At 38.9% G+C, this 13,082-nt stretch overlaps 1 long non-coding RNA gene across 1 annotated transcript; it reads right to left on the bottom strand.

The window, feature by feature from the left end:
* Positions 1–5,555: 5,555 nt before the first annotated feature.
* LOC139566849 (uncharacterized) lies at positions 5,556–10,809 on the bottom strand. The gene is made up of 4 exons (XR_011673168.1): positions 10,526–10,809; positions 8,804–9,352; positions 8,373–8,689; positions 5,556–6,031 (listed from the first exon to the last, which is right to left on the bottom strand). It is a non-coding gene; the product is annotated as an uncharacterized lncRNA (long non-coding RNA).
* Positions 10,810–13,082: the final 2,273 nt, after the last annotated feature.

The raw sequence follows: 13,082 nt of genomic DNA, 5'->3' as shown, positions 1-13,082 counted from the left end.
ACAGCGAGGACTGTGAAGAGACACAAACACAGGCACAGAGACATGCATACTGTACACACACACAATAACATATGCATTATACACACACATTTACATTTTTACATTTAAGTCATTTAGCAGACGCTCTTATCCAGAGCGACTTACAAATTGGTGCATTCACCTTATGATATCCAGTGGAACAACCACTTTACAATAGTGCATCTAACTCTTTTAAGGGGGGGGGGGGGTTAGAAGGATTACTTTATCCTATCCTAGGTATTCCTTAAAGAGGTGGGGTTTCAGGTGTCTCCGGAAGGTGGTGATTGACTCCGCTGACCTGGCGTCGTGAGGGAGTTTGTTCCACCATTGGGGTGCCAGAGCAGCGAACAGTTTTGACTGGGCTGAGCGGGAACTGTACTTCCTCAGAGGTAGGGAGGCGAGCAGGCCAGAGGTGGATGAACGCAGTGCCCTTGTTTGGGTGTAGGGCCTGATCAGAGCCTGAAGGTACGGAGGTGCCGTTCCCCTCACAGCTCCGTAGGCAAGCACCATGGTCTTGTAGCGGATGCGAGCTTCAACTGGAAGCCAGTGGAGAGAGCGGAGGAGCGGGGTGACGTGAGAGAACTTGGGAAAGTTGAACACCAGACGGGCTGCGGCGTTCTGGATGAGTTGTAGGGGTTTAATGGCACAGGCAGGGAGCCCAGCCAACAGCGAGTTGCAGTAATCCAGACGGGAGATGACAAGTGCCTGGATTAGGACCTGCGCCGCTTCCTGCGTGAGGCAGGGTCGTACTCTGCGAATGTTGTAGAGCATGAACCTACAGGAACGGGTCACCGCCTTGGATTTTGTGTTGAATATAGGTGGTTGTAGAGTAGTGGCCTGAGGGAACAGACTGTTGTGAAATCTGTTGTGAATGTTTAGTAACGTTGGAAAAATTGTATAACTGCCTTAATTTTGCTGGACCCCAGGAAGAGTAGCTGCTGCCTTGGTAGCAGCTAATGGGGATCCATAATAAATACAAATACAAACATAAGACATTGACAAAACTCCTTAATGATGATTATGAAATAAACACCAAATTTGTTTCTCACAAGTGTAGCAGGTTTTGAACTCTGCAAACAACGTTTCCACTTTGAGGATGAGAATGGCAAATGACTGTAATACATGCATTATTAAAATAAATTAATGTAACCAAATTACAGGGTTTAACGACACATTTACTAGGCCTACTGGTTACACATGTAATGGGGAATTGATAAAAAAATGCAATAATCAAAAGTATACATACCTTAATAGAAAGTGTTACTCAAGTGTTAAGACCACACACCGTGTCATCGTGTGATTCCAAGTTTACTTTGATATGGTGGTTGCTATATCAATATTTGTGTATAAAGGCATTTACACCACCTTTTCTTGCATAATATATTTTACAGACACAAAAAGATCCCACCATGTCGAACAAACAAATGATCTGTCGGCATTTATTATACTGTCGCGAAACTTTCTGTTTCCATCACAGCTGTCATTATTATTTTTTATAAAGGTGAAATAAAAAATGTAATTAAAAAATATATTTTTTATACAGTGACTTTTCTCACATAAAAACTGTGGATGGAGATGTGGTTAGAGTCTGTGATTAACTGCTCCAGTCTTCACTGTTAATCTTACTTACCCAGAAAGATTCATTTTTAGCAGACAGGTATGTATGCTGCTTCTCCTATATCAGCACAAGCTTTGGTAAAATTCACACCTTTATTGCTGTCAGAAAGTAGAATTTGAACTTGTGCATTGCACTAGAATCCTACGATGTGGATCTTTACCACATCTTTACCAGACTTACCTCGGGCCTCAGAAGTAATATTGAAATATGTTATTGAAATTATGTTGATGAATGCAAACAATTCAGTTTGCAAGAAGTCCTCAATGGATCCTATGACTCACAGAATAACTGTGTTTTTTTTGCCGGGTTGACTATCTTGGCTACATATTTTAAGAATTGAATTGAACTGAATTGTATCGAAGAAAGCAACAAGTTATTATTTTGCACTAATTGATAATGCTAAACGGTAAATAGACATTACTCAATGTAGTCATGCTTTCGTTTTGCAGACTCTTAGGGTCCATCGATGACTTGGACCAGGGAATCACAGAGGTCAATGTATGGTCAATATGTAATTTGGTGACAAAAGGAGGGTGACTTCTTTCTTAAAATGAAAATGACCTGCTCTTCTGTGTAAAATCTTCACAATTATAGCAACAACTTGTCATCAGTGGCTCATGAGTCACTGTGGAAGCTTGGAGTGAAATGGCCTAGAGACAATTCCATTGGAGCAGCCATTTTAAAATCTGACATGAAACACTTTTAAGAGTTTAAATAATAAACAAGCAGGGAAGGAGGGGCCGGCACTTGAAAGTTTTCCCATCTCTCCTTGGGAAAGGAAGCATTTGGACGGCATCCTTTGTTACTCCTCATAACAGATACAGAAGCCAGGGAAACTGTTTTAGGACTTCTCTTTTTTTCTATTTCAACTTCAATTTCACCCACAAAGCCTCCAAATAAGCCAAACGATCAATTTTAATTATTGAAGAATCCGTTGGCTGACGCTGCGCACTCTATTTTTGAAAACAATGGGACCTTAGATTAAAGAAGGCCACTCGGGTATTTTAGCTAACATGTTGATGAGCAAAGACAGACATCTATTTCATTATACCACTTTTGCTTTTGTTAGTTTCCAAATCCTAACATGTAGACCACTTAAGAGTTCAGCCTGTTAGGTGTGCTCATGTATGTGTAGCGGGGGTGGTTGAGTAAATGATGATGAGAAACCTTGCCTGAGACCTAAAGACTTGCGTAAGCTCCCCGAGCTAATACCCTATAGGCTTTAGCTCAGGGGCCTAACACAATCTGGTGGCGCAGGCTAACTATCTGCACTGATCCCCAGATCCTGTAGCTTTACTGAAGTACATAAACAGAACAAGTCCACAACTTCAAAGCACAACTAATTAAGATAATAAAAGAGCATCAACTACATAGTGAAACCCTATCTTACGCTCTTATCTTTCTTGTCCTGATCAAATGCAAAGCATTATTTGTATTAAGGGAGTCTGTGGACTAAAAGTATCATCTGTTGGGGGTAGACCTAATTAATAGTCAACTAAACTTTTGGAAAAAAATGTAGCGCCATCTGTTTTCTTTCGCCTCGAGGATTCTATCCCAGATTAAACAGGATCTAGACGATAAAGGAAATAAATCACTATAATGTTAGGAGGTTAACAGTAGGTTAAAAAAGATTTAATATCGTGTCAAATGGAAACTGTGGTTCATAGTTTGGTTGTTGTTTAGGCAGCCTGGTCTCATAGACTAGACATAACATAGTAAATGTAAATCCAGACAACAAAATTTGTATGATATGTTACGTTCGGTATGGTTACATAAGACATAAGACAGATGGTTACTTAAGGCAAAAATGAAAATAGGGTGGCTGGGTAAGTGTATAACACGAATGTCTAGCAAATTAGGAACTTTTCAACTACTTACTACTTTTTAGCTAAGTTGCACTACTTAGGATGTTAGCTAACCCTTCCCCTAACCCTTTAACCTAACTCCTAAACTTAACCCTAACCCCTAGCCTAGCTAACATTAGCCAGCTAGCTACTTACATACAGAATCAGACGAAATGCTCTGAGACCAGGTTGGTTTAGGGGAAAGATTATAGCAAATTCCTGACTGTCCTCAAAAGGCTTTTTTGAGGCCTCTGTGATGTTAATGGCATAGGCTACAGTAGACTATTCATGTGATACCGCAAAGGTAAAAGTACAACAAATGGACTTCACTTCAATGGCTTAAATGATGATCATAAGTGGACAATTACATTGACCATATAACTGTAATCTCTTTTTTTTCCTTAACATGTGAAGAGAGAACCAATTTTGCCACCATGCCTTGTAGTGTAATTTGGGTACAACATTTCTCCCAAGTAGTAATTCATTACCGTGTCTCTCTTCCTGTTTACATTGACAGGGTTGCAAAACTTGGCATGTGGTCTTAAAAGGTATGTCTGATAAACAAGGCAGTTCCCACGGTGTGTGCCACATGCCCAGACAGCTTCAAGTAGAGTCCACCTATCCTTTGTTTATACTGAACCCTAAAATGGCAGGCACAAACAGCATAGGACTACAAAGAGTCCTTAAATAGCAACCTGGGATCCAACACTGAAAGACATGTTGAGAAGAAAAAAAAAGACTACATGTAAGTGTGGACACAGCTGTCCAGTCACACAAGTACAAGGAATGTTTGTTGAGACAGAAAAAAACTGTTCACAGACAGAAAAAATATACATATTTTATCTCCCCTGAGGGAAGTCCTATCTCAGGAGAATTCCTATTCACCCACCTACTGTAGGGAAATGTAGCACGTTTTTACAGTACACCAAGGTCCATGTTATGAATTGACATAAGGTTTTCATGTTTTTCTTAGTGACAATAGGGGAAGATAAGTTGATCGAGAGGAAACTAAAATGCGGTGAATCTCAAATGTTTCTTGATTCCTCGAATCCTTGATTAATTGCCTCTTCCTCAAAATACATTTGATGAAAAGATCCAAGTGGTGGAACCTGGAATCTTCTCCTCCAATGTGTTTTGAGAAAGACACTATCAGTGGTGGAAAAGTGCCCAATTGTCATACTTGAGTAAAAGTAAATATACCTTAATAGAACATTACTCAAATAAAAGTGAAAGTCATGTAAAACCCTACTTGAGTAAAAGTCTAAAAGTATTTGGTTTCAAATATACTTAAGTATCAAAAGTAAATGAAATTGCTAAAATATTAAAATATAACTAAAAGTAAAAATATAAAAATGTTAAATTCCTTATATAAAGCAAACTAGACGGCATCATTTTTTAATTGTATTTACGGATAGCCAGGGGCATGCTCTAACACTCAGACATAATTTACAAACAAAGCATTCGTTTAGTGAGTCTGCCAGATCAGGGGCAATCGGGATGCCCAGGGATGTTCTCTTGATAAGTATGTGAATTCGGCAATTTTCAAGTGCTGCTAAGTATTCAAAATGTAACGAGTACTTTTGGGTGTCAGGGAAAATGTATGGAGTAAAAAGTACATAATTTTCTTTAGGAATGTAGTGAAAAGTTGTCAAAAATATAAATAGTAAAGCCAAGTAAAGACAGGGGTGGAAAGTCCTGTAAAATCCTACTCAAGTAGAACTACTATTACTTTAATGAAATTGTAATCAAGTAGAAGTAAAAGTACAGGTGTAAAAAAACTACTAAAGTAAAAGTAAAAAGTAGCACATTTAAAAACTACTCAAGAGTAAAAGTTACTAAGTTACTTCTAAAATAATTTGCTATTTAAATTGATGGTTATTTTTTTTCTCCTTTTACAAGAATGGAAGTTCATGTGAAAAAGGTGTGCCAATTGAATGCAAGCTTCACACACAAATTAATATCATTTTTTTTTTTTTTTTTTACTTTTCTATATACTACTGTATATGTAATATTGTTTACATGTAATGCTTGACAGGCTAAATGTTCCATAAAACACCAGAAAATAACCAACAAGATAAGATCCAGCACAACTGATTTTAATATTAAATCTTCAACTTTACATGTACAAACGTTCAAAGGAATGTTCAAAAGGCATATTTTTTGTGGAACTACCTATCGAACACTTAACTCACTTCACTTCCCTCAGAATTTGCCATTCAGTTTCAGTAAGAACTGATTTTCTAAGTTAATTGAGTCTATCCTGGTTCGCTTTGCAGTGAAGAGCAGTCCAGCACAGCTAAAAAGACGTTCACAGGCGGCAGATGCAGGCAGGCCTGTGTTGAGTTTGAGGGACAACTTCTTTATGTACGGAAACAAATGAAGTAAATCAATTTTGTCCGATGGAATAGCAAGATACCCATCCAGCTCCCCTGTACCTTCTGACCGATTGTCAGTGATGAGAAGAAATCCTCTTCATCAGATGAATGCTGCCTTAGATGCTCAGTCTCGTCCTGTGTGATTGTGTCAAGATGATTCTTCAGGTACGCCAAACCTGTACATTGGAAACAAAACGACATTCACACATTCAGTGTTTCAGCAAACTCTGTTGTATGTGGCTGGCAACACAATCACATTATTGGCATTGCAATAGCTCTAACAGACTTACACACTTGTTATTCTCAGATACTGAGATAAGTCTGAATGTATTTGAACAACTCAAATCTAACAAATTCTTTAATGTTGAGGTGAGTCCATGTCTGGCTGTACCCATACATAGTTACAGTTGATGTCAGAAGTTTACATACAGTTAGGTTGGAGTCATTAAAACTCGTTTTTCAACCACTCCACAAATTTTTGTTAACAAACTATAGTTTTGGCAAGTCGGTTAGGACATCTACTTTGTGCATGACACAAGTAATTTTTACAACAATTGTTTACAAACAGATTATTTCACTGTATCACAATTCCAGTGGGTCAGAAGTTTACATACACTAAGTTGACTGTGCCTTTAAACAGCTTGGAAAATTCCAGAAAATGATGTCATGGCTTTAGAACCTTCTGATAGGCTAATTGACATCATTTGAGTCAATTGGAGGTGTACCTGTGGATGTATTTCAAGGCCTACCTTCAAACTCAGTGCCTCTTTGCTTGACATCATGGGAAAATCAAAATAAATCAGCCAAGACCTCAGAAAAAAATAGCTGACCTCCCACAAGTCTGGTTCATCTTTGGGAGCAATTTCCAAACACCTGAAGGTACCACTTTCATCTGTACAAACAATAGTACGCAAGTATAAACACCATGGGACCACGCAGCCATCATACCGCTCAGGAAGGAGACGCATTCTGCCTCCTAGAGATGAACATACGTTGTTGCGAAAAGTGCAAATCAATCCCAGAACAACAGCAAAGGACCTTGTGAAGATGCTGGAGGAAACCGGTACAAAAGTATCTATATCCACAGGAAATCGAGTTCTATATCAACATAACCTGAAAGGCCGCTCAGCAAGGAAGAAGCCACTGCTCCAAAACCGCCATAAAAAAGCCAGACTACGGTTTGCAACTCCACATGGTGACAAAGATCATACTTTTTGGAGAAATGTCCTCTGGTCTGATGAAACAAAAATAGAACTGTTTGGCCATAATGACCATCGTTATGTTTGGAGGAAAAAGGGGGAGGCTTGCAAGCCGAAGATCACCATCCCAACCATGAAGCACGGGGGTGGCAGCATCATGTTGTGGGGGTGCTTTGCTGCAGGAGGGACTGGTGCACTTCACAAAATAGATGGCATCATGAGGCAGGAAATTTACGTGGATATATCAAATCAAATCAAATTTTATTAGTCACATACACATGGTTAGCAGATGTTAATGCGAGTGTAGCGAAATGCTTGTGCTTCTAGTTCCGACAATGCAGTAATAACCAACAAGTAATCTAACCTAACAATTCCACAACTACTACCTTATACACACACACAAGTGTAAAGGGATAAAGAATATGTACATAAAGATATATGAATGAGTGGTGGTACAGAACGGCATGGCAAGATGCAGTAGATGGTATAGAGTACGGTATATACATATGAGATGAGTACTGTAGGGTATGTAAACATAAAGTGGCATAGTTTAAAGTGGCTAGTGGTACATGTATTACATAAAGGGCTATATTGAAGCAACATCTCAAGACATCTGTCAGGAAGTTAAAAGCTTCGTCGCAAATGTGTCTTCCAAATGGACAATGACCCCAACCATACTTCCAAAGTTGTGGCAAAATGGCTTAAGGACAACAAAGTCGAGGTATTGGAGTGGCCATCACAAAGCCCTGACCTCAATCCCATAGAAAATTTGTGGGCAGAACTGAAAAAGTGTGTGCGAACAAGGAGGCCTACAAACCTGACTCAGTTACACCAGCTCTGTCAGGAGGAATGGGTCAAAATTCACCCAACTTATTGTGGGAAGCTTGTGGAAGGCTAACCGAAACGTTTGACCCAAGTTAAACAATTCAAAGACAATGCTACCAAATACTAATTGAATGAATGTAAACTTCTGACCCACTGGGAATGTGATGAAAGAAATAAAAGATGAAATAAATAATTCTTATTCTGACATTTCACATTCTTAAAATAAAGTGGTGATCCTAACTGACCTAAACCAGGGAATTTTTACTCAGATTACATGTCAGGAATTGTGAAAAACTGAGTTTAATGTATTTGGCTAAGGTGTATGTAAACTTCCGACTTCAACTGTATATGCAAAGGTTATTGTCCAGCACCTGTAATGCAACTTAAATAATGAAAAACATAACAAAAAACAATTAAAGAAAAGACTCAAAGACCAAAAGATATCATCATATTGACAATGAGGTTAAAACCTTTTGGAGTAAAGAAATCATACCGGCTGTGATGACATCAGCTTTGTCAGTCCAACACGTCTTGAACTTTGGCAGAAGGATTGCAGCAGCAATAAGCTGTGGCTCCTCCATCATTTCTCCAAAGCACTTTTGGAGACCGTTCAAAATGGCTCTGATAAGTGGTAGGCACATTTGGCAAGATGCTTCCGGCCTTCGAGGTTTAGTTTTTAGTAAGAAGATCACTGGCAGCAGCCACCCCATATCTGTGTTGGTCTCAGACTGTAGAATGTTCAAAGCTGAGACCAAAGGCTTCATCACTTTGCAGTACTCATTCAAGAAGGACATTTCTGCCAGGCTCAACCTGAAAGATAAGGTAAATGTAATACCTCTTAGAATTCTAACATTTCATGGACAATAAATATTACTGTAACAGGAAAACATTACATTTAAATTGATTCAAAGAATTGCTACTCACAGTTTCACTTTTAATTCTTCACACACATTTCTTATGGCATCCTCCCCCTTCTCTTGTATGATATGTGCGATACTCTCCACAGCCAGGTAAGTTGAGTGTTTGATTTGGATGATCAACTGCAGTTTGCACTCATTCTCTACAACTTCAGCAGCTAAGGTTGACCGGCCCGTTTTATTCCACATGGCTTGGCATTTGGCAAAAGACCACCTGGACAACCTTTTGTAGCTATCACTATTTGTTTCTGCCAACACAGAATCTGTTGTTGGAATGAGGTTCAGCAGGTGACATGCACACTGTCGATGCTGAGGGAGTTGATATTCTAGGCCACTGTAATTTTCCAAGATGGAATATGTGTCTTGGTATTCAACCTGCTCTGCTGGCTCTTCAGCATCTGGGTCTCGGTCTGCTGACTCGACTGCCTGGCTCTTCTCACCAAAAACATTGAATGCTTTCATGAAGTTTGATCCACTGTCTGTTGTGGTTCCTTGGTTTGTTTGTGGTTGAAGAGGTTAGCATATTGTAGTTTGTCATCTTTAATGGATGTTTGCTCTGTGGACAAAATTATTGATCAATCTAGGCAAAATGCACTGCACCTGTACATAGCCGATCCAACTACCTCATCCCCATACTGTTATTTTATTTATTTTGCTCCTTTGCACTCCAGTATCTCTGCTTGCACACTCATCTTCTGCACATCTATCACTCCAGTGTTTAATTGCTATATTGTAAATATTTCGCCACTATGGCCTATTTATTGCCTTTACCTCCCTTATCCTACCTCATTTGCACACACTGTGTATAGACTTTTTCTATTGTATTATTGACTGTATGTTTGTTTATTCCATGTGTAACTCTGTGTTGTTGTTTGTGTTGCACTGCTTTGCTTTATCTTGGCCAGGTCTCAGTTGTAAATGAGAACTTGTTCTCAACTAGCCTACCTGGTTAAAAAAGGTGGGGGGGAAAAAAATGTATATAGCCTGACCAGTTTGGTTTTATACAAATTAACTTAAACCAGCACATAAAGTGCAATCTCTAAGTATTTGGGCAATGACAACATTTTTGTTTTGGCTCTGTAGTCCAGCACATTGGATTTTAAAAGATACAATGACAATGGGGTTAAAGTGCAGACTGACAGCTATAAGAAGGTGTTTTTATTCATATCAAATGAACCATTTAGAAATTTCAGCATGTTTTGAATAATGCCACTGTCCAAATACTTAGAGATGTTTGGGAATATTGTTTTTTCTTTTCCCCCAATTATAAGAACTATCGTTTTCCCAAACATGATTTTTGGCTATTATTCAAAACTCAGTGATCCAACCAGATATAGTTAGATAATAAGCAAGCAAAATAAAGATAATGCACACACCTAAAAATCTCAGGTCTCCAAATTATTTATTTATTTTATCTTCACAAGTTCATTAATTTCACTTTTAGCTATCCCCAACAATTCATTTTATGGGGATGGCTAGCTACTAGCCACCATAATTTCAATGCGGTAGTAGCCCGCACTACAGCTTATAGTTCCTTCAGCTGTGTAAAGACGTTGGTCAGAGTTAGCTTCTTACTAGCTAGCAACAGAATGAACTAGCTAACGTTAGCCTTATGCTACAGATTAAATGCAACTGGCTAGTAGCAACGCCTTGTTAGCTACATTACATAGCCTACACAACAAACGCCATTCATGGCGATGAAATATATTTATAACTTTACTTTTCGTACCATTACATGTTTCCTCAAGTTTGACGCAGAGTTTTTGTAGGCAGCCACCTCCACCATCCTTGGTAAGCAGAGTTTACGTTCCATAATTATACTGTCTCCTCTTCTCTGCTTGAAGCTGAAGTGTTCTTTGAGATGCGACCAGGGGTTTCCTTCCTCGTTGTCTTCAGAAGACCCAGCCACTGGCTCTGTCTCTGTGTGTCTGTATTGTCTCCTGAACCTACTCAATCTCGTTAGGCTCCATTTATTTTTCAAGTTGATTAGGAAACCTTTTTTTTTTTCATGTCATTTAGCTACCTTTTTTTACTGTTAGAAAATCCTGCTACCGATCATAATTTGGTTTGCATACACAGCTGTGATTGGGCCGTTTTCGCGCAATGCGTGTAATTGAATTGTATTGGTCCATCTGGTCATGTTATTTGTCACTGACAAACCGGCTGGGCTGGACAAACAAGTGAACAGTTCTAGCTGCTGCAAAAGGCGCAAACTGTATGTGCTTGCCATGATGATGTGTATCCCTTTTCTAGATTGTACTCCGTAACGGATGGTTTTGAAAATGTACTTAAGTACTTTACTTAAGTCAAAATGTACTTAAATAAAAGTAAAAGTACAGCCATTAAAAAATACAAAAAAAAGTACAAGTACACAGAAAAGCTACTCAATTACAGGAACGTGAGTAGTTGTAATTGTTACTTCCACCCCTGAGTACAGATACCCCCAAAAAGTAGTACTTTTAAGTAGTACGTTCAAGTATTTTTTACTTAAGTACTTTACACCACTGGACGCTATGAATCAAATTTAAGTGAGAAAGCCCATACATCGGTTATGCCCCTTTTTGACAACCAACCAGTTCACGAGCTACTGATCATTGTATACATACGCAACACAGACATGATTGTAGTGGTGCCAGAAAATGATCTTAGCTCTCATGCAATTGGTCTTATAATTGGCTTTCAATGAGGGAAAGTTTTAACAAGGTGTGGTTCCAATTGAATCACAACAGCAGATCAGGGTTAAGCTCCAACTCTGGTCTCTAGGCCACTCGAGCGCCTGTTTGTTATGCACTACAGAGACTACAGTCAGTGACATGGCAATTAAACTGGATTGTTTGGGGAAATTATGTGACGATGTGTGAGGATGTTATTGGCACAAGCCAGCTGGCTCATCGAGAGGGGATGAATATTGCTATTCTGGTCAATCCACTCCAATCTGCCTCCATCTCTCTCATTGTGAGTTAGGCCAGGGTAGATGCTTGGTGGGACGGGTGGCTCTATGTTAAATGACAAAGGTCATTTTGGTATGGTTAAGCCACTTTTATTTGATTGTTTACCATCTGAGAGATGAATACAGGTCGGTGGCAATCTCTTATTGCTCGATTAGAGTTTATTGTCAGTGTGCATTACTAACACTATGCACAGTACTGACTCTCCCGCACTGTGCTATCATAAGTATCTTTGATTTGCACTGCAGCATGTCCCAGGCGGAGGGAGATCACACTCACATTTAGGAATCGACAGCCCTGTTCTGTGCACCAAACAACTTCTCGGCCAGGTTAACCCTCAGCACTGAACGGGTCAAGCTAGTTAGCCAATTTCTAAATCAAGTATCAACTCCCTTCACCCTGGACACACTGCTGTGCAAATTGTACTTCCAAAAAACGCAGTGCAGAAAATCTACTCTCTGCATTTTAAGGACATCCGGGACTTTCAGTTTTTCATTTATTTCACCAAGCATAAATAATTTATTGGGTTGAATGTACTGCACCATATTACGAAACACTGTCTAGAGTTTGTCCCAGCCATAAATTGACTTGTGTTCTATCAGCACAGCAAAGCTGCCCTCTGCTGATCAGACCTGTGTTGAAATAGAATTTTCTTGAGCCTGCCTGATGTGCCAGATGGGTGGAGTTTTCAGTTACGGGACTATTCTATAGGAAAACCAGTAGCATTTACTTTATTTTATGGTACATAAATGACCAGGTATTTACTAAAACAATAACATGATAAAATGGTAATTATATATTTGTAATAACCTATACATTTCATTGGGAATTATTAAAACATTGAATTCCCATTGGAAATAATGGTAAAAAGTATTTTTAAGCTCAGCAATGTTTGTATTGTATCAGTCTATCAAATAAACCAAATATTATTGTCACTGTAAACTATAGTGTATGATGATGCTGAAATGTCATGTTTTTTATTTATTTTTAAATACCACATCTGCAGTGTAAGTACAAATACCGTAGATATGTAGAGTAAAGCTTCATCACTAGAAAGCTCCTTGAGCTGCTTTACTGTAGCAGACCATATCTGAAACCATGGGTCCATTTATTCTGCCTGGGTTAGTATGTATGGCTGCCATAGACAGGCTTGAAGCAAAACTGTGAGAACAGCATATCAGCATGTTTGGACATTCCTTTTCAGCAGTTCTGGCCCGAAATAAGTTACAACACTTTTTGTACATAAAGTCCCTGCATTTTAGGGGACCAAAACTATTGGGACAAATTCACTTATATATGTGTTAAAGTAGTCAAAAGTTGAATATTTGGTCCTATATC

Source organism: Salvelinus alpinus, chromosome 39, assembly GCF_045679555.1.
Source record: "Salvelinus alpinus chromosome 39, SLU_Salpinus.1, whole genome shotgun sequence".
Taxonomy (NCBI): Eukaryota; Metazoa; Chordata; class Actinopteri; order Salmoniformes; family Salmonidae; genus Salvelinus; species Salvelinus alpinus.
Note: the sequence above shows the minus strand (reverse complement) of the source record. Positions and strands in the feature narration are given on the sequence as shown.